This window comes from Pristiophorus japonicus, chromosome 9 (assembly GCF_044704955.1).
Source record: "Pristiophorus japonicus isolate sPriJap1 chromosome 9, sPriJap1.hap1, whole genome shotgun sequence".
NCBI classification, from domain to species: Eukaryota; Metazoa; Chordata; class Chondrichthyes; family Pristiophoridae; genus Pristiophorus; species Pristiophorus japonicus.
Window position 1 is genome coordinate 119192469 of NC_091985.1, and position 20770 is coordinate 119213238.

At 43.2% G+C, this 20770-nt stretch overlaps 1 protein-coding gene across 8 annotated transcripts in view; it reads right to left on the reverse strand.

Moving 5' to 3' along the window:
* Positions 1-20770, reverse strand: part of sertad2b (SERTA domain containing 2b) — a 138420-nt gene that overhangs the window by 61430 nt on the left and 56220 nt on the right. The window contains exon 2 of one of the 8 annotated variants that reach the window (XR_011594939.1): positions 12003-12094. The exons of the other annotated variants lie outside the window; for them this stretch is intronic. The gene's annotated coding sequence lies outside the window, so the exon portion shown is untranslated. Of the gene's footprint in view, positions 1-12002; positions 12095-20770 lie in introns of those variants that run through there. 8 annotated transcript variants of the gene reach the window in all.

A 20770-nucleotide genomic window follows, 5' to 3' on the forward strand; every position in this document is an offset into this window, starting at 1 on the left:
ATATATCTAACGAACTGAACTCAACAACTTTCTGTGGTAGAGAATTCCACAGGTTCACAATTCTCTGGGCGACGAAGTTTCTCCTCATCTCGGTCCTATATGGATTACCCCTTATCCTTAGACTGTGACCCCTGGTTCTAGACTTCCCCAACATCGGGAACATTCTTCCTGCATCTAACCTGTCCAATCCTGTCAGAATTTTATATGCTTCGATGAGATCCCCTCTCATTCTTCTAAATTCCAGTGAATATAAGCCTAGCCGATCCAGTCTTTCTTCATATGTCAGTCCTGCCATCCCGGGAATCAGTCTGGTGAACCTTCGCTGCACTCCCTCAATAGCAAGAATGTCCTTACTCAGATGAGGAGACCAAAACTGCACACAATACTCAAGGTGTGGTCTCACCAAGGCCCTGTACAACTGCAGCAAGACCTCCCTGCTCCTATACTCAAATCCTCTCTCTATGAAGGCCAACATGCCATTTGTTTTCTTAACTGCATGCCTACTTTCAATGACTGATGAACCATGACACCTAGATCTCGTTGCACCTCCCCTTTTACTAATCTGTCACCATTCAGATAATAATCTGTCTTCCTGTTTTTGCCACCAAAGTGGATAACCTCACACTTATCCACATTATACTGCATCTGCCATGCATTTGCCCACTCACCTAACCTGTCCAAGTCACCCTGCAGCCTCTTTGCATCCTCCTCACAGTTCACACTGCCACCCAGCTTAGTGTCATCTGCAAACTTGGAGATATTACATTCAATTCCTTCGTCTAAATCATTTATATTGTAAAGAGCTGGGGTCCCAGTACTGAACCTTTCGGTACCCCACTAGTCACTGCCTGCCATTCTGAAAAGGATCCGTTTATTCCCACTCTTTGCTTCCTGTCTGCCAACCAGTTCTCTATCCACGTCAGTACATTACCCCCAATCCCATGTGCCTTAATTTTGCACATTAATCTCTTGTGTGGGACCTTGTCAAAGGCCTTTTGAAAGTCCAAATACACCACATCCACTGGTTCTCCCTTGTCCACTCTACTAGTTACATCCTCAAAAAATTCTAGAAGATTTGTCAAGCATGATTTCCCTTTCATAAATCCATGCTGACTTGGACCGATCCTGTCACTGCTTTCCAAATGCGCTGCTGTTACATCTTTAATAATTGATTCCAACATTTTCCCCACTACTGATGTCAGGCTAACCGGTCTATAATTCCGTTTTCTCTCTCCCTCCTTTTTTTAAAAAAGTGGGGTACATTAGCTAACCTCCAATCCATAGGAGCTGATCCAGAGTCTATTGAATGTTGGAAAATGACTACCAATGCATCCACTATTTCTAGGGCCACTTCCTTAAGTACTCTGGGATGCAGACTATCAGGCCCTGGGGATTTATCAGCCTTCAATCCCATCAATTTCCCCAAAACCATTTCCTGACTAATAAGGATTTCCCTCAGTTCCTCCTTCTCGCTAGACCCTCGGTTCCCTTATATTTTCGGGAGGTTATTTGAGTCTTCCTTAATGAAGACAGAACCAAAGTATTTGTTCAATTGGTCTGCCATTTCTTTGTTCCCCATTATAAATTCACCTGAATCTGACTGCAAGGGACCTACGTTTGTCTTCACTAATCTTTTTCTCTTCACATATCTATAGAAGCTTTTGCAGTCAGTTTTTAATGTTCCCCTGCAAGCTTACTCTCATTTTCTATTTGCCCCCTCCTAATTAAACCCTTAGTCTTCCACTGCTGAATTCTAAATTTCTCCCAGTTCTATGGTTTGCTGCTTTTTCGCGCCAATTTATATACCTCTTCCTTGGATTTCACACTATCCCTAATTTCCCTTGTTAGCCACAGTTGAGCCACCTTCCCCATTTTATTTTTACTCCAGACAGGGATGTACAATTGTTGTAGTCCATCCATGTGATTTTTAAATGTTTGCCATTGCCTATCTACCGTCAACCCTTTAAGTATTATTCGCCAGTCTATCCTAACCAATTCATGTCTCATACCATCGAAGTTACCTTTCTTTAAGTTCAGGATCCTAGTCTCTGAATTAACTGTGTCACTCTCCATCTTAATGAGGAATTCTACCATATTATGGTCACTCTTCCCCAAAGGGCCTCGCACAACAAGGTTGCTAATTAATTCTCTCATTACACAAGACCCAGTCTAGGATGGCCTGCTCTCTAGTTGGTTCCTCGACATATCGGTCCAGAAAACCATCCCTTATACACTCCAGGAAATCTTCCTCCATGGATTGCTACCAGTTTGGTTAGCCCAATCTATATGTAGATTAAAGTCACCCAAGATAACTGCTGTACTTTTATTGCACACATCCCTAATTTCCTGTTTGATGCCATCCCCAACCTCACTACTATTGTTTGGTGGTATGTACACAACTCCCACTAATGTTTTCTGCCCGTTGGTGTTTCGCAGCTCTACCCATATAGATTCCACATCATCCACGCTAATGTCCTTCCTTACTATTGCCTTAATCTCCTCTTTAACCAGTAACGCTACCCCACCTCCTTTTCCTTTCTGTCTATCCTTCCTGAATATTGAATACCCCTGGATGTTGAGTTCCCAGCCTTGGTTACCCTGGAGCCATGTCTCCATAATCCCAATTACATCATATCCGTTAATAGCTATCTGCGCAGTTAATTCATCCACCTTATTATGAATGCTCCTCGCATTGAGACAGAGAGCCTTCAGGCTTGTTTTTTTTAGCACTTTTTGTCCTTTTAGAATTATGTTGCAATGTGGCCCTTTTTGATTTTTGCCCTTGATTTCTCTCCCTCCACTCTTACTTTTCTCCTTCTATCTTTTGCTTCTGCCTCCTTTTTACTTCCCTCTGCCTCCCTGCATAGATTCCCATCCCCCTGCCATATTAATTTAAACCCTCCCCTACAGCACTAGCAAACACTCTGCCTAGGACATCGGTTTTGGTCCTGCCCAGGTGCAGACCGTCCGGTTTGTACTGGTCCCACCTCCCCCAAAACTGGTTCCAATGTCCCAGGAATTTGAATCCCTCCCCTTTACACCATTCCTCAAGCCACGTAGTCATCTGAACTATCCTGCTATCCCTACTCTGACTAGCACGTGGCACTAGTAGCAATCATGAGATTACTACCTTTGAGGTCCTATTTTTAAAATTTAACCCCTAGCTCCCTAAATTCAACTTGTAGGACCTCATCCCGTTTTTTTGCCTATATCATTGGTACCTATATGCACCACGACAGCTGGCTGTTCACTCTCCCCACCCCCAGAATGCCCTGCAGCCGCCCCGATGGAATTTAAAAAAAAGGTACTGCTCCCTGTGCGGTGGGAGATCACGTTGGGAATTAGAGCACGGATATTTTCACGCCACACATTTGAAAACTGTGGGCCTGCTGATCACCACGACTGAAGTTCTAATAGGCACTCTTGATAGGCAAAGCTTTGTACCCAATGTTAACTTGTAACGTTTATTCCTTGGATCCAAAACAATTTTAGATTTTGAGCTCCGGATTTTAGACAAGGAGGCAAAAACCTGGAAATCATAGGAGGACAGAAGGAGGCCATTCAGCTCATCGTGTCTGTGCCGGCTCTTTGAAAGAGCTATCCAATTTTCTATGTTTCTATTACTAGGGGGATCAAGGGGTATGGCGAGAAAGCAGGAATGGGGTACTGAAGTTGCATGTTCAGCCATGAACTCATTGAATGGCGGTGCAGGCTAGAAGGGCCGAATGGCCTACTCCTGCACCTATTTTCTATGTTTCTATGTTTCTAGTCCCACTGTCCTCTGCTAAATTTTTTCCCTTCAAGTTTTCATCCTATTCTCTTTTGAAAGTTACCATTGAATCTGCTTCTACCGCCCTTTCAGGCAGTGCATTCCAGATCATAACAACTCGCTGTGTAAAAAAGATTGTTGTCAGCTTGCCTCAAGTTATTTTGCTAATCACCTTAAATCTGTGACCCCTGGTTAACAACCCTCCGACGAGTTGAAATGGTTTCTCTATTTATTTTATCAAAATCCTTCATGATTTGATTTGTACACTTCTATCAAATCTCCCCATAACCTTTTCTGCTCGAAGGAGAACAATCCCAACTTCTTCAGTCTCTCCACATAACTGAAGTCCCTCATCCCTGGTACAATTCCAGTAAATTATCCAAGGACTTGACATCCTTCCTAAAGTGTGGTTCCAGGAACTGGACAAAATACTCCAGCTGGGGCCTAACCAGAGATTTAAGAGACAATAGATACTATTGGGAGCAGAGGATGGTCCTGAAATCCTACTGGTGTCCAGAGTAACTTTGACATGGAATCAGTGTAACTCCCAGACAAATGGCATAACCGGTCACGGAATTTCACAGCCCATTGATTTCTCCAGATGTGCGCGAGCAGAGATGAACCAAATGTCCTTACTTTTCTGCAATTATCTCACGGAGGGTTTGGCAGTTTCTATTTGGAAGCATTCGAAGACTATAATTTGCAAACCCGTCAACATACTGAAACACACATTTTGATTTTACGATGCTGCTGAATGATTTATATTTTCACAAATTCATAGGATTAGAATTTACTTTACACTTGGGTGTTGCAGTTTACAAATAAAACCCAGATGGCTGCACATTGAACAGTCACATGTGGAGAACATTGGTTTGGTGATTGGCTGGTGCTGGGTCAGACACTGATCTTTCACATACTTATATAAACAAATAATAGCAAGAACTGGTTTGATTTTACTTTCAGCAGAAAGGACCTGAAATTTATAGGCGATGTTGGAATCTAGCAGCTTTACATCTTCTGAGAGTAATCCTTACACATAGATTAAAGAGAGTCCGTAGAGTGTACTAAACTTCAAAAGCCAGAATAGGTTAGTCATGTTTGTTACCAATATCATAATGGCTCCCAACTTACATTTACAATGCAGTAGTTTTTTCAGCTGTCCAAATTAAATGCATTCAAAGTAATCTCAGTTTCTACTGAAAGGAGAAGTTAATCAGAATTTCCCCAACATTTCCAAATGTTAAAGTTTACCTACAACTTTTGCTTCAAGATAATCAGATTTTCAATCTATAAAACCTACAGTCCGCAAATGGGATAAAACCTATATGGGGTGTTAGAAAGGTCTCATTTTTGGGCAGACGTAGTTCCTGGAACATGTTCTGAAAATGTTGTTGCCATAACCACCAAAGCAGTTTCATGCAGTGTCTGAACTTGGCGAAGCAGATTTTTAAAATTTTCTTTTAAATGTAATACCAAGAATGGAGGCAAAACCAAACTGGCACCAGGATGAGCTTGTTTACTAACCCAGTGAACTGTCTTGTAAAACTCTGTTTAGATAGCTCATTACAGGTTACAGTCCCCCATTAACAGGTTCAGGTGTGTTTACATGTTAAAGTTCTGCACCTGCTATCCCTCAATTCAAGAGTGAAACAACAAAGACTGAAAAACAGTCCCAAGATAGTTTGTCAAGACAACAGGACCAGCAAATCAATTTAGCTCTCCCAATCTGTTCGTTCTCCTTGTTCTCGTGTTTTGTTCTATCCAGCATGACAATTGTCATGTGCCCGGGTCAGTACACACACATTATGTGAAGAAAGTTTCCCCACATTTCTTCATTAATGGAAATTCCCTGCTCGTGTCGCCATATTAGAAACATAGAAACTAGGTGCAGGAGTAGGCCATTCGGCCCTTCGAGCCTGCACCGCCATTCAATGAGTTCATGGCTGAACATGCAACTTCAGTACCCCATTCCTGCTTTCTCGCCATACCCCTTGATCCCCCTAGTAGTAAGGACTACATCTAACTCCTTTTTGAATATATTTAGTGAATTGGTCTCAACAACTTTCTGTGGTAGAGAATTCCACAGGTTCACCACTCTCTGGGTGAAGAAGTTTCTCCTCATCTCGGTCCTAAATGGCTTACCCCTTATTCTTAGACTGTGACCCCTAGTTCTGGACTTCCCCAACACTGGGAACATTCTTCCTGCATCTAACCTGTCTAAACCCGTCAGAATTTTAAACGTTTCTATGAGATCCCCTCCCATTCTTCTGAACTCCAGTGAATACAAGCCCAGTTGATCCAGTCTTTCTTGATATGCCATCCCGGGAATCAGTCTGGTGAACCTTCGCTGCACTCCCTCAATAGCAAGAATGTCCTTCCTCAAGTTAGGAGACCAAAACTGTACACAATACTCCAGGTCTGGCCTCACCAAGGCCCTGTACAACTGTAGCAACACCTCCCTGCCCCTGTACTCAAATCCCCTCGCTATGAAGGCCAACATGCCATTTGCTTTCTTAACCTCCTGCTGTACCTGCATGCCAACCTTCAATGACTGATGTACCATGACACCCAGGTCTCGTTGCACCTCCCCTTTTCCTAATCTGTCACCATTCAGATAATAGTCTGTCTCTCTGTTTTTACTACCAAAGTGGATAACCTCACATTTATCCACATTATACTTCATCTGCCATGAATTTGCCCACTCACCTAACCTATCCAAGTCACTCTGCAGCCTCATAGCATCCTCCTCGCAGCTCACACTGCCACCCAACTTAGTCTACACAAATGTCTTTTCACAGGAACACAGATTGGATGACCACATTTATATGATTATTTCAGGATTAATAAAAAAAGGAAATACAGGGGAGTCAAGGGTTATGGGGAGCCGGCGGGGAAGTGGAGCTGAGCCCAAGATCAGATCAGCCATGACCTTATTGAATGGCAGATCAGGCCCGAGGAGCCAATGGCCTACTCCTGTCCCTATTTCTTATGTTCTTATGAAATAGGTTATCCAAAATGTTGCATCAGCAAATCTATTTTACTAAATGTCATCCATGTGAGCAAGACAGAATCATAAAAGCACCGAAGGAGGACATATAACCCATTGTGTCTGTTCTTTGCTTGAACAATCCAAAACGAATCCCATTGCTGTGCTCTCTCTCTAGCCCAGCATCTTCCTCAGTCTCAAATATTTATCCAATTTTCTCTTAAAAAATGCAGTGGTCTCAGTCACAACCACTCCCTGTGCTCCAACAACCCTCTACGCAAATGGAATTTCTCCTAATCACTCACCTCTTCACTTTATCAAACCCTTTCTAATACTAAAAATCTCTTCAATCTCCTCTGCTCCAGATATCACATCAGTCATCAATCTTATTGACAAGAAACAAAAGAAGTGGGGATGGGTATTTCAGCAACAACCACCTTCCCTCCCCCACACAGAACTTAACTGCAAAACATGGGATTGAGAAGAGAATCCCAATTGCCTCCAATCTGAATTTATATTCTTTATTATAATTACCTCTCCAAATTCAGATTGCCAAACTGAATTCAAATCCATGTTTACATGGTGATTCTAAAATTGCAAACCAGGCTAATTCACGAGTACCTACACCCTTTATTTAGTCTGCCCCCATTATGTGGACTTCTATATTGCACTAGAGAGAGAGAAAGAAAGATTACATTTACGTGTTGCCTTATCACATCCTCGGGGCATCTCAGAGTGCTTGGCAATAAACAAATTACTGTTTTGGAGGCAGTCGCTCCTGTTAATTAGACAAAAGGCAGGAGCCAATTTGCATAAAGCAGACAAATAAATAACCAGATAATCTGCTGTTGGTGATTTTGTTGGGATGGAATGTTGAGCCAGGACACCAGAACTCTCTGCATTTTGAGGTACAGGATCTTTTACATCCACCTTATCTGAAAAAGGCAGAACCCCTCCACAATACAGCCCCCGCCGCCTACCCTCCCCCACCCGAGTACTGCACAATTCTGGATTATGTAAGTCCATAGTGGGAATAGAACCCACAGCCTTTTAACTCGGAGGTGACAGTGCTACCAATTGAGATATTCTGATAAAAATTATGGGCCTCTCTTTACAGCGGTCAAAACATTAAAAAAAGACTTGCATTTAGATAGCACCTTTCACAACCACGGGACGTCTCAAAGCACTTTACAGTCAATGAAGTACTTTTGGAGTGTAGTCCCTGTTGTAATGTGGGAAACGCAGCAGTCAACGTGCACACAGCAAGATCCTACAAACAGCAATGTGGCAATGACCAGATAATCTGTTTTTGTTATATTGATTGAGGGATAAATATTGGCCAGGACACAAGGGGATAACTCCTCTGCTCCTCTTCGAAATAGTGCCATGGGATCTTTTACATCCACCTGAGTACAGACGGGGCCTCGGTTTAACATCTCATCCAAAAGACGACACCTCCGACAGCGCAGCACACCCTCAGCACTGCACTGGAGTGTCAGCCTAGATTTATGTGCTCAAGTTCCTAGAGTGGGACTTGAACCCACAACCTTCTGACTCAGAGGCGAGGGTGTAACCCACTGAGTTATGATTGAGTCAAAATAATGGAGCAAGGAGCCTGCAGCAGAGGTGGGGGGTTTAAATGTGCGTTACCATGCTGCCAACATGTCCCTCGTAATCCTGTCAAATTAAATAGATTGCAATAAACTATGTGCATTTTTAAAATTCTGACAAGCTTAAAGCAGAAAATAGATTATTTCATTTATGTTACATGCTATAAAAAGCCCAGCAGTCGGGGGGAGCGGCGTGGTGAGTCGGGGAGGCCAGCGGGACATCGAGGAGGCGGAGCGGCAGCGTCGGGAAACCTATAAAAGGCCCAGCAGTCGGGGGGAGCGGTGTGGTGAGTCGGGGAGGTCAGCGGGACATCGAGGAGGCTAGCTGCTGCAGCTGCAGGGAGAGAAGGCAAAAACGTAGAAAGAAATTGAAGGGTGAGGTCACAGCCAAGAGGGTAAGTGATTAGTGAGTAGTTTTTTGTTTTCTTTTCCTTTATCAGGAGGTAACCTTTATCATTGTTGTTGCCAAATTAAGTTAATCTAGGGGTTAAGTCATGGCAGGAGAGCTCGGACATGTGGTCATGCTCCTCCTGTACTATGTGGGAACTCAGACGCTTCCAGTGTCCCTGACGACATGTGCGTGAAGTGTATCCTGCTGCAGCTCCTGACAGACCACATTGTGACATTGGAGCTCCGGGTGGATTCACTCTTGAGCATCCGCGATGCTGAGGATGCCGTGAATAGCACGGTTAATGAGTTGGTCATACTGCAGGTAAAGGTTACACAGACAGATAGGGAATGGGTGACCAACAGGAAGAGCAGTGGAAGGAAGGTATTGCAGAGGTCCCCTACGGTCATCCCCCTCCAAAACAGATACACCGTTTTGGGTACTGTTCGGGGGGGATGACTCATCAGGGGAGGGCAGCAACAGCCAAGTCCATGGCACCGTGGGTGGCTCTGCTGCACAGGAGGGCAAGAAAAAGAGCGGGAGAGTTATAGTGGTAGGGGATTCTATTGTAAGGGGAATAGGTAGACATTTCTGCTGCCGCAATCAAGACTCCAGGATGGTATGTTGCCTCCTTGGTGCAAGGGTCAAGGATGTCTTGGAGCGGCTGCAGGACATTTTTGGAGGGGAAGAGTGAACAACCAGTTGTCGTGGTGCATACAGGTAAAAAAAGGGATGAGGTCCTACAAGCTGAATTTAGGGAGCTAGGAGTTAAATTAAAAAGTAGGACCTCAAAAAGGTAGTAATCTCAGGATTGCTATCATTGCCACATGCTAGTTAGAGTAGGAATCACAGGATAGCGCAGATGAATATGTGGCTTGAGTGGTGCAGAAGGGAGGGATTCAAATTCCTGGGATATTGGAAACAGTTCTGGGGGAGGTGGGACCAGTACAAACCGGACGGTCTGCACCTGGGCAGGACCCGAACCAATGTCCTAGGGGGAGTGTTTGCAAGTGCTGTTGGGGAGGGGTTAAACTAATATGGCAGGGGGATGGGAACCTATGCAGGGAGACAGAGGGAAGTAGAAAGGGGGCAGAAGCAAAAGATAGAAAGAAGAAAAGTAAAAGTGGAGGGCAGAGAAACCCAAGGCAAAAATCAAAAAAGAGCCACATTACAGCAAAATTTTAAAGGGGCAAAGTGTGTTAAAAAGACAAGCCTGAAGGCTGTGTGACTCAATGCGAGGAGTATTCGTAATAAGGTGTACGAATTAACTGCACAGGTAGCAATTAATGAATATGATATACTTGGCATCATGGAGACATGGTTCCAGGGAGACCAAGGCTGGGATTTAAGGACGATAAATCCCCAGGGCCTGATAAGTACTCTTGGATGCAGCCTAAGGAAGTGGCCCCAGAAATTGGTGATCATTTTCCAACATTCCACTGACTCTGGATCAGTTCCTATGGACTGGAGGGTAGCTAATGTAACACCACTTTTTAAAAAAGGAGGGAGAGAAAATAGGGAATTATAGACTGGTTAGCCTGACATCAGTGGTGGGGAAAATGTTGGAATCAATTATTAAAGATGAAATAGCAGCGCACTTGGAAAGCAGTGACAGGATTGGTCCAAGTCAGCATGGATTTATGAAAGGGAAATCATGCTTAACAAATCTTCTAGAATTTTTTGAGGATGTAACTAGTAGAGTGGACAAGGGAGAACCAGTGGATGTGATGTATTTGGACTTTCAAAAGTCTTTTGACAAGGTCCCACACAAGAGATTGGTGTGCAAAATTAAAGCACATAGTATTGGGGGTAATGTACTGACGTGGATAGAGAAGTGGTTGGCAGACAGGAAGCAGAGAGTCGGGATAAACGGGTCCTTTTCAAAATGGCAGGCAGTGACTAGTGGGGTGCCGCAGGGCTCAGTGCTGGGACCCCAGCTATTTACAATATACATTAACGATTTAGATTAAGGAATTGAGTGCAATATCTCCAAGTTTGCAGATGACACTAAGCTGGGTGGCAGTGCGAGCTGTGAGGAGGATGTTAAGAAGCTGCAGGGTGACTTGGACAAGTTAGGTGAGTGGGCAAATGCATGGCAGATGCAGTATAATGTTGATAAATGTGAGGTTATCCACTTTGGTGGCAAAAACAGGAAGACAGAATATTATCTGAATGGTGACAGATTAGGAAAAGGGGAGTGCAACGAGACCTGGGTACGTCATTGAAAGTTGGCATGCAAGTACAGCAGATGGTGAAGAAGGCAAATGGTATGTTGGCCTTCATAGCTAGGGGTTTTGAATATAGGCATGGGGAGATTTACTGCAGTTGTACAGGGCCTTGGTGAGGCCTCACCTGGAATATTGTGTTCAGTTTTGGTCTCCTAATCTGAGGAAGGACATACTTGCTATTGAGGGAGTGCAGAGAAGGTTCACCAGACTGATTCCCGGGATGGCTGGACTGACATATGAGGAGAGACTGGATCGACTGGGCCTGTATTCACTGGAGTTTAGAAGGACGAGAGGGGATCTCATAGAAACATAAAATTCTGACGGGACTGGACAGGTTAGATGCAGAAAGAATGTTCCCGATGTTGGGGAAGTCCAGAACCAGGGGACACAGTCTAAGGATAAGGGGTAAACCATTTAGGACTGAGAAAAAGAGAAACTGCTTCACTCAGAGTTGTTAACCTGTGGAATTCCCTGCCGCAGAGAGTTGTTGATGCTAGTTCATTGGATATAATCAAGAGGGAGTTAGATATGCCCCTTACGGCTAAAGGGATTAAGGGGTATGGAGAGAAAGCAGGAAAGGGGTACTGAGAGAATGATCAGCCATGATCTTATTGAATGGTGATGCAGGCTCGAAGGGCCGAATGGCCGACTCCTGCACCTATTTTCTATGTTTCTATGAAATTTGGAAGAATGCATGAATTATACGATTTAGATCTAATTTACGCAAAATTACAAAGCATACTTTCTTCCACAGCTCTAGTTCCATTATAAACTAGCAATACTGTGCGAAATTTCAGCTTACAAAGAAGATGAATTTCAAAGTGAGCAACATCAAGCATGAACCGAGAACCAACAATTTGCTCCTCTCGCCCATTCTCCCCACAAACCATCATTTTTCTTATCATGGAATCGACCCAAACGCACAGATAAAACCAAGAAAAATACCTTCCAGTGACCCTAATGTTCACAATTAAGTGAATCTCCAAGATATTGGCCTAGAAATTGCCCTACTTACCGCCACTTGTTTGAGCCGCAATCTGGTCTAAAAATGGTGGCTCCACTCGAGCGCCCTTCCCTGGCATGGGACTTGGTGACCGCCAATTCGGTGAGGGCCTTGGAAATGTAAATCAAGAGGGTGACGTCAGTCAGCATGCATCGGCAACTTATCACCTCAACGAACTTGGACCTTGGCACAGAGTTCAGCGCTAGGTCCCAAGCTCACCGTGAAAACCCAGCATTCAGCAGACTGGCAGAGATGCGGTCAGCACCTCTAAAAGGGACACATATTATTCAGCCAAGTTTGTTTTTAAGCTTTTATTTTTTTTTTTAAATGAATGTTTTTATTTTATTGAAGTAGTAACTTAAGGCAATACATGTTTAAAAAAAAACAACTTTTAAGTGTGCAGTGAGTGCTGCTGTAGGCTTGCAAGGCCTCTGATGGTAAAGGAAGGCCCCTGAGAAGACAGAAAATGTTGCAAATGCTCAGCAGGTCAGACAACATCCATGGAGAGAGAAAGAGAGTTCACGTCTCAGGTCAAAATGCCTGACCTGCTGAGTATTTCCAGCATTTTCTGCTTTTATTTCAGATTTATGGCATCCGCTCACAGAGGGAGGAGAAAGGCGCAGAAAAGGGGAAAGATAAAGAGGAGGAAGCAGAAGAGGAGGAAGCAGAAGGAAGGAGGCATTCCAGACAGCCCCTTTCTGGTCGGCATATCTGGGATAGAATCATCCGCCCGTGGCCCCAGTGACCACAGTCCCAAATTCCCCTTGCAACAGTAGTCCCGCCCCTTACCTTCCCTCTGTTACTGACCATCACAGCGTCCTCTTGACCACAATACGGAAATAAAAACCACAAAGCAAACTTTCCAATCTAACTTTATACCTCTATCCATCCAATGTGACATCAAGAAATCAATTCATTATCATCACTCTTCTGCATTCCTTTAGTGACTGTCTTGTGTGCGCCTTTGCCTATTCTACTGATGTCACGCAGTGCTACCCCAGTGGCTGCAGAATGGCTTGTGGAAGGCTGCTGACTTTGTGGGGGACACTGTAAATGACCTTGTTGGTCAACTTTGAGGCGCTGGTGGCTGGGAGTGTCGAAATGGAGTGATGGAGTTTCTGTTTCTTCTTCACTCTCCACTCCCTCCTCTTGGTCACCCACTAGCTGGACAGCCTGCATTTCTTGGGTGTGTGAAATGAGGAAGGGGTGGGGGGGGGGCGGGGGCTAGTTGTGGTGAGGGATGGGGAGGGCAGGAAAGCAAGAGGTACATGTGAGCAGGGAGGATACCAGCATCTTGTATCCTTTCAGCCCGGCCGCTGGCCAAGGGCTCAGCCATACCCCTGCCAAGAATGGCCAGCAATGTCTCCTCCAAGGTGGTGAGGTTAAGGTAGGAATGGGAGGTGTGCCTCATGATTGGTGCAGATTGTTGGTAGGTGAGTGATTGGAGTGGGGGTTGTGCATTGAGCAGTGTGTGAGGCTGGTGATGCAGTTGGTAGGAGGCAGCTTTTGAAGATGCATTCACTGACCTTGACCACTGGTCCGAGGTCATGAAGCTTCTTTGGGCGCTGGAGCCAGGTGGTGGGAGCGACACTGAGGCCATCACTGTCAGCAGTGATCTGGTCCCACATCCTTCTTTCTGGAGAGCCTCCTGGCCCCTGTGGGTAGAGGATCTCTCTTGCAATGTTGACCGCCTGCACAAAGCTGGAGTGCTGCATGTGAGACCCTGCTTGCTGAGCCATTTGTTAGTGCAAAAGCACTTTTCCCGTTTCTTTTTTTAGGTGCAGAAAGGAATACAGCTTTAAGAGCTGAAGACTTCTATTTGGGAATTCTTTTTAATGTGAATTTTTTTTTTCAGAATACAGTTGAGCTGTCAGGGCTGAAAAGTGCATATTTTTACACCATTATTATTTTCATCATTTCAGAGGGCATTGCCCTTTTAAGAATCCCACAATGCTTTACAAAATGACAGCCTCACTCTCGGAGGCTGTTGGGCCATGCTACATTGGGGCCTGCTGGCCGGACCAACACCAGCAGGACGGTGTGAAAGTATGAGCTTAGCGCTGGACCAATGATCATTTGTACCCAGTGCCAATTTTTCAGTCCTCTCAGTGCCACCATTTTTGGTGGCCGTTAACCCATGGCGGCACTGGCAGCTATTGTGATGCCACGAATTTCTAGGCCATCAATTCCAGTTTTACAACTTTATTCAGCTGTGATCCATTGCACTCTGCGGATAATTCATCTACCCCTTCAGCAGCATAGAAGTGTTTATATCAGTACGTGTCCTTATAACCTTCAGTCCCATTCTGGCCAAACATTTTAAATCAGATTGCTATCGGGCTGTTTTTATCTTTTAATAAAAAAGGAGCAACTGCTTTTGCGGAAAGTCTATTCAAGAAATCTGCAACAAAAAAAATCCAATCCCTAGTCTCCTGCAAGGCTGGTTAATTCAGATCCTGGATGCAATGATGATGTAGAATTATTATCCATTGTATCGATGGGCACCATTGGCAGGAGTACAGTGTCCTGCCCGCCCATACAACAGCAACATGGCAGAACTAGGTTTCTCAGAACTGCATTATTTCCCTTCTCAATCATTCCTTTTCTCATTGAAAAGTTCAGTTCATGACCATATGAAACCATGGGGAAACTTGAAACAAAATGGACCTATATGGACATATAAATGATCAAGAAATAGATAACAATTTCCACACACCAGTCCATCAGTATTTTTGTGAAGTAGAAGTGTAAAGCAGCTCCACCAGTAACTGATGTGGTGTCTTTTCTCAAAATATACCCTGGCAGGAGAGGCAGAATATTACATAGAATATACAGCACAGAAACAGGCCATTCAGCCAGATAGCTCCATGCTGATATTTATGCTCCGCATGAACCTCCTCCTACCCTACTTCATCTCACCCCATCAGCATATCCTTCTATTGCTTTCTTCCTCATGTGTTTATCGAGCTTCCCCTTAAATGTATCTGTATTATTTACCTCAACTACTCCTTGTGGTAGTGAGTTCCATATTCTAATATTCTCTGGGTAAAGAAATTTCTACTGGATTTATTAATTAGTGATATCTTATAATTTATGGCCCCTAGTTTTGGTCTCCCCAGCAAGTGGAAACAACATCTCTGTCTACCCCTTCAAACCATTTCATAATTTTGAAGACCTCGATCAGGTCACCCCTCAGCCTTCTCTTTACTAGAGAAAAAAGTCCCAACTTGTTCAATCCTTCCCGATAGGTGTAACCTCTCAGTTCTGGTGTCATCCTAGCAAATCTTCTTCGCACCTTCTCCCGTGCCTCTATATCCTTTTTATAATATGGAGACTAGAACTGTTCACAGTACTCCAAGTGTGGTCCAACCAAGGTTTTATACAAGTTTATCACTTTTCAATTCTATCCCTCTAGAAATGAATCCCAATGATTTTTTTGCGGCCTTATTAACCTGCGTCACTACTTTTAGTGATGTGTGTATATTGCGTAATATAGCAATACTAAAATCTACACAAGGTTTTGACGGCAGGTGACTCCTCATCAAATGAATGACATCCTCATGGTACAATGCTTTCTACTAGACTTTATTTGTCATTATCTTGCTTTTGAAAGCCCGAAAGAAGTGCAGACATTGTAATCCTTACAGACAATTCTCTGCCTAAAAGTTAATGAGGACAGAGAAACTTACAACAAAATGTAAAAATTGACCAACCTTTAAGGTCAATGAAGGATGTTAAAGCGACAGGTCAGGGGTTATGCAAAAATACACATGACAAGACCCAAGACTTCTTGTTCCTGGTGCTGATGATGAACTTTGAAGTTTGCAATCCCAACAAATTCAGATTTGTTTGGAACGTAACATCCCACAAGAACATGTGCACTACAGATTCCATTTTTCATTAAGTTTGTATATTTAGCATATTTTTTTATTGCAGTTGTTTTTTGTTTTACACCGATTTGTATTTATGGAAATAAAATCCCAAAGTGCTTCACGGAAAATGTAATTAAAAACAATGTTTGCTGAGCCAGAGAACGGTGACCAAAAGCTTGGTCAAAGAAATGGGTCTTAAAAGGAGAGAGGTGTAGTGGCAGAGAGGTTTAGACGTGGCTGCCAATGGTGGGGTGAAGGGGCCAAGGGGGTGCACAAGAGGCCAGAATTAGAGGAACAGAGAGTTTGGGGGAATGCAAGAGGCTACAGAGATAGGAAGGGGCGAGGCCTTGAAGAGATTAAAACTCGAGGATGTAAATTTTAAACTTAAGATGATGGGGGACCAGGAGCCAATGTAGGTCAATGCACACAGGGGTGATGAGCGAGCAGGGTTTAGTGCTGAATAGGATATGAGCAACAAAGGCAAACACGGAATCAAGACACTGCTCCAAAACTGTACACAACACATACAGCAAAAGACATTTTAACTCCTTTTTAAAAAAATGTACAATTTTAAGGGTCCACCATAAATTACTAATTTATTTTGGAGCCAGGAAAATTAAATATTTGTAGAAAACAGTAACGGATGTTCAGGTGTGTCAGGGACTCTCGTATGAATATACCAACAGAGCAATCGATTGCAATAGAAAATACAGAGCATTTCAAAGTATTGTACTCACTATATTCTGCCAAAAGTAAAATCAAAAAAGATACATTACTTGGGATGGGATTCTGCATTTATTGAAAACCATCCAAAATAGAAGAATGTTAAGACACAGCCAATAGCAGCTCAATATTTTGTATTTAACAAGGAACAGATAGCAGTTCCGAAGAGTATTAGAATGTCTAACTTAGTTACGGTACTTTCTTTTGAACCCAATTCAAGCTACACATACAACGACAGAAAGACCCAACCGTAACTGCCTTTAAAGAAAGAAAAAAGAAAAAGAAAGGAAAGAAAGACAGACAAAGAAAAAAGGAAAGAAAGGACTTGCATTTATATAGTGCCTTTCACAACCTCAGGATGTCCCAAAGCACTTTATAGCCAATTAAGTGCTTTCTGGAATGTAGTCACTGTTGTAATGTAGGAAACGCGGCAGCCAATTTGCGCACAGCAAGCTCCCACAAACAGTAATATGATAATGACCAGATGATCATGTTTTTAGGTATTGGGTGAGTGATAAATATTGGCCAGGACACCAGGGAGAACTCCCCTGCTCTTTATAACAACCAAATCACCATCCAAAACAATTGAGAGTTCCTCGGAAATGTGACATATTGTTACAAGGAAAAGTCCAACTATTCTTTGCAAATTAGAAGAACTGAAGATAACTGCTGTATAAATATAATACCACATCGGTTCCAGTGCGATACCACTTTAATACAACACATTCAGAATTGTGACACTCTGGTATTATGTAATTACTTCACTGTTTTCAATAGGTCTGGTGTGAGGAATCACACCAGACCTATTGTGGCAACCTCTGCTGCTTCTACATACGAAGTGTACCAAACTACTGGAAAAATGAAGAATTGTTAAGGATAGTTTGTACTGAAGTGTTGGTCTTCTTCAAATGCACCTTACTGCAAGTGGCTGCAATGCAGATAGTGAATTACTCTGTATATTGGGAGAGGACAGGACAGGTAGAATAGGCTGTAATTTTCCCTAGTGGATACTGATCTCCCAGGCAAGAACACAAGATATTCAATACCATTTGCTAATCTCAAATTAACCAAAAAATATTGTCTGGTCTGACAGTGTGAGTGTTTGATTACGTCACAGCAGGACTTAAAGGGTTGGACAAGTTGTTACATAAAATCAGAGCCTGCCCCACTACTGCAATCTCCGTCCTCTGCAGTCATTGCCCAAATCATCTATACCACTACTCACATCCCGCCAATCCGGAACATCCATTCCCCCTACTCATTGCTCTCTGTACCTATACTACAGCCACTTCGATAACCTGTCATACCAGTTGCTTCAATATTTGTAATGAGTCTCCTTTCAGACACCTTATCAAGCACCTTCTGAAGTCTATGTAAACAATTAAAGGATCTATGACAGAGAACAATTATTGTGGGTATATCATTCAACATCAGTTCTGGCACCAAACAACTACCAAAAATGTGAAACATTAAAGATTGGAGTTGCAGTGATAATTACTCAAGATGAATAATTGCTGAAAGACAGAAATTTCTTTTGCAGAAACAAGCGATTGAGCTAAAAACGTATTTCAACAGGGAAAAAAAGCCATGCCATTGTCAGTCGAACTAGAGGGTCTCAGAATTAAGGCCACATATACAAGGTGTTCTAGTTTTAAGGCTGTTTTTTTTTTTGAAATTCGTAGCCAATCGTTCCAATTCTTTGTCAAATCACAAACGCCAGAGGTCACCTTGCACACATCAAGGATCACTCTGCGCCAATGCTCTTAGCCAAAAGGCCTAGAGCCACTGCACCGTTCCTGGAAGTACTGCAATACCAGGTTCGTGCCATGGAGGTGGATGGGTCAGGTCCCCCACACACTTCCGTGGAGGTGGATGGGTCAAGCCACCCCACCTACCTCCTGTTTCCAAAAAAGCAAGCATATACCTACCTGATCCAGGGAGAACCACCTTGGGGTTATGGTGGTTACTCCCCTGTCAGGTCAGTTACGCATGATCTTAGCCAAAAGGTCTAGTTTTAAGGCTGTTAATACGGTTTTCTTGCTCACAATCTAACAGCTGTTCCCACAGCAAACCTTTGACCCCTTTTCTGTGTGCTACTGTTGGAGATACACCCCAGGGTTAACAATTACTTGCAGTAATCTGCTCCATTTAATGCAACTGCACACCACACTACCCAATTCTCTTTGAAAGTGTAGCTATTGCCACATCGACTAAAGGTTTACAGACTAAATCCACTAATATATTGTACAAACCCAAGTACAATATATGTATAACAAACACAATGAGAATAATGTCAAACAGGTTAATCTTCCTTGGTAAAGACAGCTCTACTTCGTTTGAACATCTCTGTCCATCTGACAAACAGGATTCTGGATACTGTGCTGAATATCGGCAGTCTCCACCCGCACTAATGTCTTGTAGCGATCTCTCTAGACGCTCAGCTTTCAGACAACTCTTTTTGCTGTTGCAGATTTTCTGCTTTTAACTGCATAGATGAAAACTAACTTCTGGGAAATCCTGGATTAAATCAACAACATCGCATTACTTTCTAGTAAGGGATTACTACCACAAATTAAATACTTTGTGCATAAATTCAATTACAATCAAATATACAGCACAGAAACAGGCCATTCGGCACAACTTGTCTGCTGGTGTTTATACATCACACGAGCCAGGATGAGGCAGCTTACCGGAGGTTGGCAGTGTGATATCAACACTTCACACATCTACAGTGAACATCATTTTTTTATTTAACAATGCAACACACCATAGGAAACCCCTGCTATTTAAATCAAAGAGATCATCTGCAATGCAAAGGAACTAGCCAATTTGATATAATATCAAAGACCCTTTTGAACATTAGGTAAGGAAACTAAGAGAACTTGTCACATAAAGGAAGTGGGGTGGAGCACACCACCAAGAGAATCCAGAATAGTATAAACGTTTTATAGAAAGCATCTCTAGGATAAAAATTAATTTATGTGTGAGTTGAAGAAGAATGGAGCACTTTTTCACTTTAAGTTTCCAGTCTCAACATCGAGCAAGAGTAACACAGGCTGGATGTAAATGAAAGCTCCTTCTGCAATGCTCAAATATGCCTCAAACCCAATCTCATTTCTTACTGCACATCAATGGGAACTTAGCGACAAAAGTTAATTGGCAAAAGAACCAGAGACAACATGAGGAGTGTTTAGGAATTGAAATGCATTGCCCCATTAGAGTGTTGAATACAGATTCAATAATAACTTTCAAAAGGAAATTGAATAAGTAAAAAGAAAGACTTGGATTTATATAGAGCCTTTGACGACCACCGGATGTCTCAAAGCGCTTTACAGCCAATGAAGTACTTTTGAAGTGTAGTCACTGCTGTAATGTAGGAAATGCGGCAGCCAATTTATGCACAAGCAAGCTCCCACAAACAGCAATGTGATAATGACCAGATAATCTTTTTTTTTTTGTTATCTTAATTGAGGGATAAATATTGGCCAGGACACCAGGGATAACTCCGCGATCTTCTTCCAAATAGTGTCATGGGATCTTTGAGCGCAGATGGGGCCTCGATTTAACATCTCATCCGAAAGATGGCACCTCCGGCAGTGCAATGCTCCCTCAGCACTGCACTGGAGTGTCAGCCTAGATTTTTTGTGCTCAAATCCCTGGAGTGAGACTAACTGGATTGCTCTTTGAAAGAGCTGGCGCAGACTCGATGGGCTGAATTGCCTCTTTCTGTGCTGTACTATTCTATGTTTCTATACTAGTCGTCCTTATAACCTCTTGACTGAGATGGCCAAATTCATCGTCACTTTGTGCTGAACTGCTTTGTGTTGTTGGACCATCCCAGTTAGGACAGGGTTGAGGGTGGGAGGGTTTGAGGGTGGGGATTTTTTTTTTAAAATGTTTTATTCGTTGCCAATCTTTCCAATTCTTTGTCAGATCAACTTGTCAGACCACAAACGCCAAAGGTCACCCTGCGCACATCAAGGATCACTTTGCGCCAATGATTTTGCTCTTAGCCAAAAGGCCTAGAGCCCAAGCACCGTTCCTGGAAGTACTGCAATACCAGGTTCGTGCCATGGAGGTGGATGGGTCAGCAACCCCACACACCTCCTATTTCCAAAAAACATAGGAGAACCACCTTCCTGATCCAGAGAGAACCACTTTCTGGTCATGGTTACTCCCCTGTCAGGTCAG